Raw genomic sequence first — 13008 nt, 5'->3', positions numbered from 1 at the left:
TCCACTCTTTGGGTACGGATCTTTCGTCTAGCGAACGGTTGTATATGAATGTTAAGTATGGAGCTAATGCATCAGCATACTCCGAAAGGAACCTAATTAGTATGCAGTCTGGATCAGAAGACTTGCTTTCATTAAGTGATTTAAGTTGTTTCACTACACCGAGGATATTTACTTCTACGTTATTCATGTTGGCAGCTGACCTCGATTCGAATTCTGGAATATTTACTTCGTCTTCTTTTGTGAAGGCATTTCGGAAGGCTCTGTTTAGTAAATCTGCTTTGGCAGCACTGTCTTCGATAGTATCTCCATTGTTATCGCGCAGGGAAAGCATTGATAGTTTATTGCCGCTAACATACTTCACGTACGACCAGAATCTCTTTGGATTTTCTGCAAAGTTTCGAAACAAAGTTTCGTTGTGGAAACTGTTATAAGCATCTCGCATTGAACTCCGCGCTAAATTTCGAACTTCTGTAAAGGATCGCCAGTCTTATGGGATTTTGTGTCTGTTTAAATTTGGCATGTTTGTTTCGTTGTTTCTGCAACAGTGTTCTAACCCGTTTTGTGTACCAAGGAGGATCAGCTCCGTCGTTGGTTAGTTTATTTGGTATAAACCTCTCAATTGCTGCTGATACTATTTCTTTGAAATTAAGCCACATCTGGTCAACACTTATATTATTAATTTGGAATGAGTGGAGATTGTCTCTCCGGAAGGCGTCAAGTGAATTTTTATCTGCTTTTTTGAATAGGTACATTTTTCACTTATTTTTCGAGGATTTGAGGATTACAATCTTCAATCTCGCTACGACATCCCCGTGTTCACTAATCCATATATCGGTTTTGATGTTGGTTATTAACTCAGGATTATTTGTTGCTAAAAGCTCAAGTGTGTTTTCACCACCGTTTACTATTCGCGTGGGCTCATGAACTAATTTTCAGAGAATGCGCTTAGCACAATTTCAGATGATATTTTATGCGTACCTCCGGAATTAAACATGTATTTTCGCCAACATTTCGAGGATAAATTAAAGTCACCAACAACTATTATCGTATGAGTCGGGTACGTCTTTGAAATCAAACTCAAGCTTTCTTTGAACCTTTCAGCAACTGTACCATCTGAACTGGGAGGTCGGTAATTATTATTTTATTCCGGTTGCCAACAATGACTTCTGCCCATTCTAACTCACAGGAAGTATCTACTTCAATGTCCCGACAAGTTAAACTACTTCTAACAGCAACAAACACGCCACCGCCAACCGTGTTTCCTATCTTTTCGGAACACCGTCAGGTTCTTCGCAAAAATTTCGGCTGAGCTTATGTCAGGCTTTAGCCAGCTTTCAGTGCCTATAACGATTTGAGCATCAGTGCTTTCTATTAGCCTTGGAACTCTGGTACTTTCCCAACACAGCTACGACAATTCACAACTGTTATACAAATGGTTCCCGTATCTACGTTCTTCCAGTGTTCAGCCAGCACCCTTTGTGACTGAAGCCCTTCTTGTGTTTTCCTGAGACCCTCTAACCTAAAATACCGCCCAGTCCACGCCAAACAGCCCCTGCTACCCGTGTAGCCGCCTCCTGCGTATAGTGGACACCTGACCTATTCAGACGAACCCGAAACCCAACCATCCTTTGGCGCAAGTCGAGGAATCTGCAGCCTACACAGTCGCAGAACCGTCTGAGCCTCTGATTCAGACCCTCCACTCGGCTCCGTACCAGAGGTCTGCAATCGCTCCTGTTACATAATGTCAGAGGAAATTAAGTGATTACGTGATTTTCTTTTTTTACGACACAATCACATTATAATTTCACGATGCCGCAGCCGGTTTCGGACAGCCAGTGGTCGTCTTTATGTTGTCAGTAGGTAGAATGGAGATATGTTGATTATAGCGCCTATAAAAAGATCAATCAAATAATTATCTTCTTACTTTACTTCTTGGCTTCTAAGGGACTCAAGCCTCCCTTGCGGATCTCACATACTCCCTCCAAACTCTTGTATCTTGTTGTCTCTGGCGTTCAGAAAGTAAGCTCCGATCGGTCGCGAAATGGAAACGACTATGAAAATCCGATAAAGCTTTGCACAGATGTGTTGGGTAGCGTCTCTAGTATAACCCCAGTTAGCATCACGTCGCTCTTCTCATTTCTGAGCTCGCAGTGAGTGCGTAAAGATGTCTAGAAAATAGTGTCTGCCGCCAAGTACGAGGGCCTGGTGAGAAATTTCGCCTGAAGCTATGCAGCTAACATTACATAACTGTCGTACTGTTTCTTCTTCAAGACAATTCTCAGCCGCATTCTGCAGGGGCAATGAAGATGCTCCTGCATCGTTTTCAAATGGAAATGTGAGATTACCCACAATACAGTCCGCAATTGTCTCCCCCTGAGTTTCATCTCTGGTCACATGAACCGCTGTCTTTGAAGACAACATTTTGACACAGACAACGAGGTGTAGGCCAGCGTGGAGAATTGGCGGAAAGCACTGCCGGCTGCCTTCTATGATGAGGCTATTGAAAAGTTGGTACAACGCTATGACAAAAGTCTAAGTCAGAACGGCGACTACGTAGAGAAGTAGCTGAAAGGTGTAGCTAATTGTTACAAGTAAAACATTTCTGATGTTCACTGTGGTTTCAATTTGGCAATCAATCGGAGCTTACTTTCTGAACCGGCCTCGTATATGCCTATCCTATTGCATATTGTTTAAATTTCGTTTACCCATGTACTTCTGGATCGCTCCCTTGGTCTCTTACCCAATGCATTCTCGGTGAATATTCTTGAAACCACTTGGTCCTCTTTCATTCTCATCAGACGGCGTGCCCACTGAAGTCTTTGGGAATTCATAGTGTTCGTTATCGTTGCTTGTCATGATATGTGGATTTCTGTGTTGCATCCTCTCTTTGTAAAGGCACAGGCTGGAAGCGGTTTCCATCGCAATGGTAACAACACTGGAGTCACCTGTAGGTAGATTTTCAAGTTTTAAAAATGTTAACACTTTTTTACATTACGCCGCGGCTGGAGAGACGGGGTGGTGAGGTGGAAGGAGTGGTTTACAGGCGTTTGATGAGATGGATACATAAAGCAAGGAGAATCATGACGTTGGCTCTATTCAAAGAATAGTTAAAGATCACGCATCTAAAGGAAAAAGATAGATACTTCGTCGTTTTAGAGGAATGGAGTTCTGTTTCGGAGAAGGAAGAAGGGGAAATCGAGGTTTGCATTCCAAGAGGGAAGTAACCTGATAAACTTCTGACCGAACGGAACGAGTTCTTTGCCGATACCTGTTTCAGCACCTACGACGAACCGCTCGCTTGGCTTTCACTGCGCGGCCTTCCTGACATTCCGCTGTGTGCATTTCCCGGCGCCCAGCTGCAGTATCAGACTTCTGTGCGCCGTCCTACTATGAGGAAATGGTGCCCTAACAGCTACGTCCCAGGCCGGTAATGCAGCCGCACCTAGACGCCAGTGTGTAGCTGATATTAATTTTTACTAACGAACATTAATGTAACTGTTGTGACTTGCCAAGACAGCCAAGCCACTAGGAGGTGAAGCCGAAAGGCACGCGTTTAAGCTCACGCAGGCTGGCGTGAGGTCTGGAACAGGACAAAGTAATGAATATAGCCAATAACGTACGTAGCTGCTGGAATACTTAACTTTAATCCATAATTGGTGAACGTCGGTCTGACGGTACATGCATCACAAGATAAATAGCAAACGATAATGGCGCCTTGCTAGGTCGTAGCAAATGATGTAGCTGAAGGCTATGCTAACTATCGTCTCGGCAAATGAGAGCGTAATTTGTCAGTGAACCGTCGCTACCAAAGTTGGCTGTACAACTGGGGCGAGTGCTAGGAAGTCTCTCTAGACCTGCCCTGTGGCGGCGCTCGGTCTGCAATCACTGACAGTGGCGACACGCGGGTCCGACGTATACTAACGGACCGCGGCCGATTTAAAGGCTACCACATAGCAAGTGTGGTGTCTGACGGTGACACCACAGTAACTAATTATTTTTCCTACTCCTCTACAGTACTTTGGTACACCGGTTGTACAAAAGTATCTGTCAGAGACTTCAGGGATTTATTCATGGCATCAAAGCATTAGAAAAAGTTCATATGGAAATATGCCCGAAAATTCTTCGTTAGGGATGGCTGGCACAAAAATTTACCGAACACATTTACCTTTACAAAAACATTCCATAGTTTGCCGGACGTTGTAGCCGGCCGCTGTGGTCGAGCGGTTCTAGGCGCTTCAGCGCGGAACCGCGCTGCTGCTGCGGTCGCAGGTTCGAATCCTGCCTCGGGCATGGATGTGTGTGATGTCCTTAGGTTAGTTAGATTGAATTAGTTGTAAGTCTAGGGGACTGATGACCTCAGATGGTAAGTCCTATAGTGCTTAGAGCCATTTGAACCAGTTTATTTGAACCATACGTTGTGGAAAACTGCTGGTCTGTTTCCTATTTGGTCAAATCCATTTTGGACACACTCACTCAGACCATCGACACTGGGTATGGGAGTTGAATATGCCAAGCATTTTAAATGTCCCCGAAGAAAAAAAAAGAATCCATTGGATTCAAATCTAGCGATGGTGCGAGCCACATAATGGATTGCCGTCGACTAATCCACCTGTCAGGAGTATGGTTATAGAGATACTCATTAACTATCCGTTAGTCTGAGCTGGAGCACCTTCGTTGGACAACTTCTATCGATACATCCACTACTAAGTGAAGCAAGTCATGTCTGAGAAACTGTAGATACGTTTGTTCGGTGAGACGGCGAGAAAGGCGTAGCGGCAAATCTATCTTGTCGCACTCCATGCAGGTTTTCATGAGACCAGACGTGACTGTTATGATAACTGAAGATACTATCTCGTGAAAATCCAGCGCCATCGATGAATAAGGTACACGCTAAAAACTACACAGACACAGCACGTTGTCCTAATATGCAATGACAGATTGTTATTTTTGGCTGAAAGTGTGCTTCATTTAACCCTTACACCAGATGAAGGTGATGAGGATACAAAAGATTTTCATGGAGAATATCCCTGGTCGTCATGTGATGATCGCCTTCCCTTCTCGCAGTTCTCCCTGTTCTAGTTGTTGGAATTTCATCTACAGTACGAAGGACCCGTTCTTCTAGTTCAGACGTTCTTACAATGCGTAGTCTCCCATCGCCCGCAGCTCACTTCCCAAACGAACCATTCTCTCGCAAGCGTTGGTGGAGTACAAACAAACGTTCTCCTACAAGGTAACTGCCCTACAGAGTAAAGTTCGGCATGAGGCTGACATTCTGCGAAGGCATTCCCTCTGCCAGGCCGTACATGTAGTGAATATCTATCATTTCAGACACCGAATCGATCGTTGTGATGAGATATCATGGAAGTTACTATAAACCAGAACAAACGATAATCAGACAAAACAAAAAATTCCGTGACCAAATGTAAACAAGAAAACGAATTAAAATGCAAATATGAGATGCATTATACAACAACAAGTCGCTACAGGGAATTCCTTTCACGCTTCCCTAATCAAGGATTTCCGGACCAATGTTACACAATTGGCCATTGAAATTGCTACACCACGAACATGACGTGCTACAGGTGCGAAATTTAACCGACAGGATGAAGATGCTGTGATATGCAAATGATTAACTTTTCAGAGCATTCACACAAGGTTGGCGCCGCTGGCGACACCTACAACATGCTGACATGAGAAAAGTTTCCAACCGATTTCTCGTACACAAACAGCAGTTGACTGGCGGTGCCTGGTGAAACGTTGTTGTGATGCCTCGTGTAAGGAGGAAAAATGCGTACCATCACGTTTCCGACTTTGATAATGGTCGGATTGTAGCCTATCGCGATTGCGGTTTATCGTATCTCGACACTGCTGCTCGCGTTGGTCGACATCCAATGACTGTTAGCAGAATATGTAATCGGTGGGTTCAGGAGGGTAATACGGAGCGCCGTGCTGGATCCCAACGGCCTCATTTCACTAGCAGTCGAGATGACACGCAGCTTATCCGCATGGCTGTAACGGATCGTGCAGCCACGTCTCGATCCCTGAGTCAAGAGATGGAGACGTTTGCAAGACAACAACCATCTGCACAAACAGTTCGGCGACGTTTGCATCATGATGGTCGCATCCGTGTTTGGTGACATCGCAGTGAACGCAGATCGGAAGCGTGTATTCGTCATCGCCGTACTGGCGTATCACTCGGCGTGATGGTATGGGGTGCCATTGGTTACACGTCTCGGTCATCTCTTATTCGATTGACGGCACTTTGAACAGTGGACGTTACATTTTAGGTGTGTTACGACCCGTGGCTCTACCCTTCATTCGATCCATGCGAATCCCTTCATTTCAGCAGGATAATGCACGACCGCATGTTGCAGGTCCTGTACGGGCCTTTCTGGATACAGAAAATGTTCGACTGCTGACCTGGCCAGCACATTCTCCAGATCTCTCACCAATTGAAAACGTCTGGTCAATGGTGGCCGAGCAACTGGCTCGTCACAATACGCCAGTCACTACTCTTGATGAACTGTGGTATCGTGTTGAAGCTGCATGGGCAGCTGTACCTGTACACGCCATCCAAGCTAGAGGTGGTTGTCTGGGTACTGATTTCTCAGGCTCTATGCGCCCAAACTGCTTGAAAATGTTATCACGTGTCAGTTCTAGTACAATATATTTGTCCAATGAATACCCGTTTATCATCTGCATTTCTTCTTGGTGTAGCAATTTTAATGGCCAGTAGTGTAATAAGAGCTTCTGCAATGTTTTCATGTCAAGAATAAATCTCTAAAGTTTCTGACACGTTTGTACTTAATTATTAATGCTACTCAATAATTTTCTTGTTTGATGTATCCAAATTATCATGTGCCAATAAGCCAGTCCTCCCTCGCCCCACAATCCCTTCTCTCTCCTCGTTAGAGACCCTGAAATTTATGAAGTGTTTTACATTGTTTAACAATCATATCATATCTCTCTAATGAATCTTACTACAGATTCCTGCAACACTTCGACTTACATCTACTGTTTCCTCCAGTATTTCTGACAAAGCAAGCCTTTGGCACTATATTATTATTTTTTAATTAGTACATAGTTACTTGGCAGGTTTTAAAGGTTTTGTAATAGTTCTGTATCTCCTTTTTTATCTACTGATAATCTAAGCATGACCACTGGCTCGTTCAAACTGGTTACGAAATTGTGAAATAATCATATGCTTTTGTCACAAAAAAAAGGTAAAAAATAAAAGAATAAAACGAAAGTTGTTTCCTAGTGCTAGGAGATGGTTCATAGTTGCAGTGATAGGTCAGTACGGAGGTTACTAAAGTACAGATATTCGTATTTTTGTTGCTGGGAGGTCAAAGTAAAGTTTACCGCAGATGCATAACGTAGACATACTAATATGAGAAGGCAGAGTTTTGAAAACTACAGTCAGGAAATCGCTCAGCACACTATACCTCAGCGATACACTTTGTGAGCGAGCGTGGCTAGAGTGAATGAGTGGAGAAAATAGAGGTAATGTTTTGTTTAGGAGTTTATTCTGTAATGGCAAGACATTGGTCAGTTTAGCAAGTGAGTCACAGCGGCAACGAGCCAGTGCTACTACCGTCACGGGCTGGAGTTAAATGAAGCATGAGTGGCTGGTTATTATCTTCATAGCGTCTGGACAGCCAGTCTCATGTCTCTGGTGCCAAGCAGACGCACAAGAGAATAAGAAATACGGAAGGGAGCGACGTTACACTACAAGTCAGAAAATTCATACGGCACATAGTTGGGGACAGCTTAAGTGAAACTCTTTAGAACGAGATGTGTGGATTTAAGATATAAGAAGGCTGTACTTAAGAGTATGTGGCACAGGACGAATACCTATTAGCTTGCAACTGCAGTGAGCTTCAATGTGTGTGAACTACGAATCTTTGTATTCCTATTTGAAATAAATGGGTTAACGTAATTTTCAGTGCGATGAATTTTTTGAAAGATTTCGTGATGCCTTCAGTTGCCATTCACTTTCTTTCGTGTACGATTGTACAATTTCGGCCTTAGGCCATTTTCCAGTATTTTATGGATGATTATTTAATAGTAACTTATGCCATGTATGTCGTTGCTCATAAAATAAATAAAATAAATCCGAGATTTTTTCGCTATTTTAGGAGCACGTTACTTTCGAGCAGTTGTTCCAAGCCTATGGGCGAAATTCTAGAATCTTACATTAAATAAAGAGAATGGTATTTGAACCCATCACTAAATCTTTCAATAAATGGGTTAACTCGTAAACGAACGTCCAAACATTGTTTAAATATGTATTGCAAGCAGAATCATTGCATCAAGATGAAAAAGTTTCAAGGGACGAAACTTAAACCACATTTTGCTGGTCTGAAAATTGTTGAAATAATGTCTCTGAGCCGCGCGGGATTAGCCGCAATGAAAGTCATGGACAATGTAACAACATAGTCTGCAGATCAGTTGCATATACGAATAAAAAAATCTAACAGTTCTTGGAATACTGTCAGAACACAAGTAGAATAACAATAAATCGGAGCATTCTTGATGAGTGCTAAGGTACTCTGTGGCAAACGAGAGAGCGCTCTCGTTACGGATTATCTTTCGTATCAATGCCAAGTAACGGAGCCTTATGTAACCGACGAGTGCGTACCACGGGAAGAAACCGGCTTCGTAACTTACAACACTGTCAAGGGCACCACAGTACCAATAACGCATACTGCAGCATGTTAGTACCAGCCAACAGTCGAGGTAGAAGTATCATATCAATAGTCGGTGATTGCGCAAAGTCGGTCGATGGAATACTCGACAAAGAGGTGATAGAACATTTATGTAAAGCTTGTAAACATCTCTATGCTTCAGAAATTCGTTATTTTCATCTTTTCAAAAATCTCACCTAAAATAACGTAGATGAAAGTACTGGATATTTGTAGGCTGACATCGTGTGAAAATAGCGTGGGTAGGCTTAGGGTATTAACTGGAAAAGGTCTGCAAGGAAAATTTCTGATGCTGTAGCGCAAATTCGAGTCAGTTGCCTCTCAGAGCGAGTGCGAGTAGAAATAAACTACACCGTTTTTCTCCTGCTGCACGAATAATGTGCGAATGCCACCTGCCGTGCTACATTGACGGAAAAAAATCGCAAACCAAAAAATAATTAATGTAGAGTGATGAAATTTCTGGATACACTTATCTAGGTGAGTAGGTTAGAAGCATAACTCACATGCTCCAAATGACTAAAAAGGTGTTTTACATGCGTCGTGCCCATGTCCCACATATTGACATCAGTGTGTGCAAGAACAATGGCTGTAAATCATTATGTATATTTCAGATTATGTTTGTTTAGTGAGAAATTACAATTATTCAAGGTTATATTATGGATCAAGTTAGTTTTGTTAATGAGTTATGGAACATGTAAGTTTTGACAATCCCCATTTTGGATCTTGTGAGTTTTGGTACTGAGCTGTTTGGACGATGTTGGTTTCGCGGGAACTATCGTGTTCCGACTCGATATGCAACACTTTTTGGTCCTGACTGCAAGCCACTTTCTCTTCTACAGTGTATATATAATATTACATTCCGATGTTAATCGTGATAAATACCTATTAATCATCTTTTATGGACTTTGCTTGTGTTAGTTTACAAAAGATATTCTCTAGTTTGGAATGCCGTTTGCAATTTCATAAGAGAAATGTCTACCGTGCACAGTTCTTCAGTTTAATGATCAAAGAAATTTACAAATTTTCCATTCCTCTTTCTCCAACGCGTGAAACGTTTTCTTCCATGACTTGTGCCTCAAATTAGTTTTATTCCAACCACTATATTGAATTACATTCTCCAAAATAACTGAATAGAACAGAAAACACACTCCACTGGCATCAATATTTACTACTACACAAGAAAATGGCGCCGAGTGAGCTAATCGACGATTGGTCAAGATGAGGTACGGGACAAAACTCACAAGATCCCGCGGATCATGAAACTTTTGAAACTAACCATGAAGTTTAACACCGGTTTTCTCAAGGATTTTGTGCCAAATGTTAATAACTGTTTCGTGAATTATGTTCTATGTATAAAGCTATATGAGAATATTTCGGCATCTCAATTTTCATTATTTTGGAGCATGTGAGTTATGACTCTAACCTGACGGAAAAAAATCGCATACAAAAAAATAATTAATGTAGAGTGATGAAATTTTTGGATACATTTATCTAGGTAACATATGTAAGTGATTAACACTGCAAGATCACAGGTTAATGTAAGACCGAGATAATCCATTGCAAATATCAAATGCTAGTACATACAAATGTTCAAATGTATGTGAAACTGCTTAGGTTATCGGTCCCTAGACTTACACATTACTTAAACTAACTTATGCTAAGAACAACACACACACACACACACACACACACACACACACACACACACACACACACACACACCCATGCCCGAGGGAGGATTGAACCTCCGGCGGGAGGGGGCTAGTAAATTAATATCCGGTGCAACCGCCATACCACTGAATGCAAGCATACAAACATGCATGCACTGTGTTGTTCAGGTGCCGAATGTCAGTCTGTGGGATGGAGTTCAATGCCTGTTGTACATGGTCTTGTCAACGCAGGGACAGTTAATGCTTGTTGTGGGTGACGCTGGATTTTTAGTCCGATGATGTCCCACATGTGCTCGGCTGGAGCATCATTCATATCTCTCTAATGAATCTTACTACAGATTCCTGCAAAACGTCGACTTACATCTACTGTTTCCTCCAGTATTTCTGACAAAGCAATGTCTTTGGCACTATATTATTCTTTTTTAATTAGTACATAGTTACTTGGCAGATTTTAAAGGTTTTGTAATAGTTGTGTATCTGCTTTTTATCTACAGATAATCTAATTGAATGGAATCATACGAACGTGCATGCACTGTGTTGCTCAGGTGCCGAATGTCAGTCTGTGGGATGAAGTTCCATGCCTGTTCTACTTGGTCGGTCAATACAGGGACAGTTAATGCTTGTTGCGGGTGACGCTGGATTTTTAGTCCGATGATGTCCCACATGTGCTCGGCTGGAGACAGATCTGATGATCGAGCAGGCCAAGGCAACGTGTTTACACACTGTAGAGTACGTTGCGTTACAACAGTGGTATGTGGGCGAAGGTTAGCCTGTTAGAAAACGCCCCATGGAATGCTGTTCATGAATGGCAGCACAACAAGTCGAATCAGCAGACTGACGTACAAGTTTATAGTCAGGGTGCGTTGGATACCCACGAGAGTGCTCCTGCTGTCATACGAAGTTACACTCCAAACAGTAACTCCAATGTAGGTCTATCGTGTCTAGCTAGCACACAGACAGGTTGGCTGCAGGCCCTCAAGTGGTCTCCTTCTAACCAGTATGCGACCATCACTGGCGCAGACGCAGAACCATCTCTCATCAGAAAGCACAACAAACCTCCACCCTGCCTTCCATTGACCTCTCGCTTGACACCACTGACGTCGTAAACGGCGGTGGTTTGGGGTCACTGTAATGCACGCTACAGGGCGTCTGGCTCGAAGCTGTCTTTGACGCAATGCAACACGATGCGGCAGACCCATATTGCCGAACACGATGGTCTTCCCCTTCTGTACCGTCCAGAATTCTGGAAACATCCCCCAGGCTGTGGCTAAGCCATGTCTCCGCAGTATCCTTTCTTTCAGGAGTGCTAGTTCTGCAAGGTTCGCAGGAGAGCTTCTGTAAAGTTTGGAAGGTAGGAGACGAGATACTGGCAGAAGTAAAGCTGTGAGTACCGGGCGTGAGTCGTGCTTCGGTAACTCAGATGGTAGAGCACTTGCCCGCGAAAGGCAAAGGTCCCGAGTTCGAGTCTCGGTCGGGCATACAGTTTTAATCTGCCAGGAAGTTTCATATCAGCGCACACTCCGCTGCAGAGTGAAAATCTCATTCTGAAATAAAAGCTATTTGTTCTTATGTAGCGAGCCGCGCGGGATTAGCCGAGCGGGCTAAGGCGCTGCAGTCATGGACTGTGCGGCTGGTTCCGGCGGAGGTTCGAGTCCTCCTTCGGGCGTGGCTGTGTGTGTTTGTCCTTAGGATAATTTAGGTTAAGTAGTGTGTAAGCTTAGGGACTGATGACCTTAGCGGTTAAGTCCCATAAGATTTCACACATTTTTCTTATGTAGCGACATAAATATTCATCGAGCAGCATTTCATAAATTACGTAATCAGCAGATTGACGTGTCAGTTTCACTGTAAAAGTAATCGATTTTACGCAGAATACATCACTCTTTAATATTACATAATAAGCGTGATAGGCGTCCTACGAACCTTTGTAAATTACGGTTTCTTCCCAGTATCTACACAGTCTTTGCTGATCGCACCTTTTTAAATATGAGCTTGGTAACAACTGAAATTCGCATTTAACATGTATCCTACTAGCTGTCAGCTGTATGAGCCCGTAGCGGAAAAGTTCACAAGCATAGTATTTTAGACATGGACTGACAGTATAGTTTAATATTCATAAGGAAGTTATTAAAAGTAACAAACAGTTGTGGTGGTCTCTTGACTACGTAACATCTGTCTATTAAGACATTTGAAGGAACTGAATTGTAATTGAGACAGGATGGTTGGCCGTTAGCACTGAACGTCTCCATGACAACAAGGCCATCACAGACAGAGCCCTAGCTCACTTGAATACATAGCTAGCCAAATTACCTAAGCAGTTATCCAAGGAACTATACTGCCATTTGCTTCAGGGAGTTAAAGAAACAACGAAAAATACTGAATGAGGATGGCTGGCATTGCAATTCGAATTTCGCAACTTCTGAAAACTAGTCCAGTATGCTAGGCTGTTTTGAAAAGAGAAAACTTGTTTGCTTCAAAGTACCAGCTAGAAACAAAAGATAACGTAGTTTGGACAAGAAGAGAATAGAAGCTTTCGAAATGTGGTGCTACAGAAGAATGCTGAGGATTAGATGGGTAGATCACGTAACTAATGAGGAGGTATTGAATAGAATAGGGGAGAAGAGGAGTTTGTG

The sequence above is a fragment of the Schistocerca americana genome, chromosome 1 (genome assembly GCF_021461395.2).
Source record: "Schistocerca americana isolate TAMUIC-IGC-003095 chromosome 1, iqSchAmer2.1, whole genome shotgun sequence".
NCBI classification, from domain to species: Eukaryota; Metazoa; Arthropoda; class Insecta; order Orthoptera; family Acrididae; genus Schistocerca; species Schistocerca americana.
The sequence above is the reverse complement of the archived record's forward strand: the minus strand, read 5'-3'. Positions refer to the sequence as shown.